This window comes from Sceloporus undulatus, chromosome 3, assembly GCF_019175285.1.
Source record: "Sceloporus undulatus isolate JIND9_A2432 ecotype Alabama chromosome 3, SceUnd_v1.1, whole genome shotgun sequence".
Lineage (NCBI taxonomy): Eukaryota > Metazoa > Chordata > Lepidosauria > Squamata > Phrynosomatidae > Sceloporus > Sceloporus undulatus.
The window spans coordinates 220,829,315-220,831,579 of record NC_056524.1 but is presented as its reverse complement, the minus strand read 5'-3'; positions in this window follow the sequence as shown (position 1 = coordinate 220,831,579).

The window sequence follows — 2,265 nt, the reverse complement described above, 5'->3', positions numbered from 1 at the left end:
ACCATTGTCCTTGTTCATATATCTGCTAATGAATTGGGATTCGTGAATATACTTCAGTTCAGCAGACTGACTTTCAGATCTTCCTTTGTAATCTCTGTGGTCAAGAACCGCAATCTGTAAATCACTCACTGCATGTCCATGAAGGTTAAAATGTTCTGCAACTGGTTTTGGGCTATTGCTATTTCTAATGTCAGATTTGTGTTATTATTATTTATTATTATTTATTATTATTTATTATTATTACTATTATTATTATTTGTGTCCATTCTTGCATAGATATTCTCATGTTGTTCAATGTAATGTGTAGAGGAGCATTGCTGGCATAGCATGGCATATATCACATTGGAGTACCTCTAATGCTGTGAATGATATTATTGGTCTGTTTAATATTGCTCCCAGAGTAGATGTGGGGACAGAATTAGCATCTAGGTTTGTGGCAGGGTCTTGTCCCTGTATTACCATCCATGTTATATATCCTGTTGTAAGTAAGATATGGAGAGTTTCTGTAGACCAATAATGTCTTGTCTCCCAGAGCTTCTGAAAATGATTGTTATTCCCCAGAATTGGTTGTAGCTTGTTAATGATGCTGCTGAGTGGTCTCAGTTGGGAACTGTAGGTGACTATTAAGGATATTCTGTCATTTTGTGTTTTTGTCCTGTCTTATAGTTAATAGTTTCTGGATATTAATCTTGTCTTGTCAATTTGTTTTGCCTGGGTAAGTCTCCTGAAGTCTCTTGTGCTCATTGCTACTTTCACAACTATCTCTGGCATGCTTCAGCTGAAGTGACAGAAGTGGGTTTCAGAAGAGAGAGAGGCAGAATATTTCTTAGTTCAGTTCCTTGAGAGAAGTATATAATCACATTGATTCATGTGCATCATTTGCAGCAATCTTTCCTATGCAAAACTCTAGGAAGAATTGTTTAACATTCTGGTTGAAAGATTGTACACAGATTCTTGAAAAAAAACTAGGCAATGGATTTCCAAAGTTCCCTTAAATAGACCATTTTAAAAACTATTTAGTCTAATCTAGGTTTAAATCCAATTATTGTCCCTCCTAAAGTAGACCCATTGAATACATGGAATTTGCATAAATACTTATTTACAAAACTCCTATTGAGTTTTAATGGGTCTATTCTGGTTGGAACTAAAAACTGGATTTCATTGTAGCAGTCCTAAGCATAAAGCTACAGATGGAGAGGAAAAATAAAGAGATGGACACCAGTAATTTGGATTAAATTTATTACAAAATATTTTTCTAAGCATGTTGGTTGGGGGGGGGATGAATATGATATACATGCATTACATTAGATTGGTGTGCTTGAGGTCCTTTCCCCCTGAAATGGCATGTAGAGTCACAGCAGACGCCTCTCTGGCATCATTGACAGCAATTCTGAATCAAACCTGGTGGGCTGTAAGATATTCTTCTTGTGAAGAAAGATAGATGTGAAGGTAGTTCTTTCTTGAAATCTGTTGTATAGCTTCCTGAACATAGAATCATAGAATCGTAGAGTTGGAAGAGACCGCAAGGGCCATCCAGTCCAACCCCATTGTGCCATGCAGGAAATCCAAATCAAAGCATCCCCAACAGATGGCCATCCAGCCTCTGTTTAAAGACCTCCAAGGAGGGAGACTCCACTACACTCTGAGGGAGTTTGTTCCACTGTCGAACAGCCCTTACTGTCAGGAAGTTCTTCCTAATGTTGAGCTGGAATCTCTTTTCCTGTAGCTTGCATCCATTGTTCCGGGTCCTGTTCTCTGGAGCAGCAGAAAACAAGCTTGCTCCCTCCTCAACATGACATCCTTTCAAATATTTAAACAGGGCTATCATATCACCTCTTAACCTTCTTTTCTCCAGGCTAAACATCCCCAGCTCCCTAAGTCGTTCCTCATAGGGCATGGTTTCCAGACCCTTCACCATTTTTGTCGCCTTTCCTTGTGGACAAGGCTTCTTTTATTAATCTGCCTCATTATCAGGATACTTCAGTATTTTTCTAGTGTCTTCATTTTAATAATAATAATAAATTTTATTTATATACTGCTTTTCCATAAGCTCAAAGCAGTTTACACAGAATTAAAATCAGTTACAAACACATCATAAAAATAGAAAAAAAAATCAGTAACACAATATACACTATACAAATCTAAAACAGTCATTCAATAGGGTGAGGCAGAGAGTCGATGGGATCAAAATGCACAACTTCATTTTCCAGAGAGGAAGGCTTGACAGAAGAGGAAGGTTTTAAGCCTCTTTTTAAATGTTTCCAG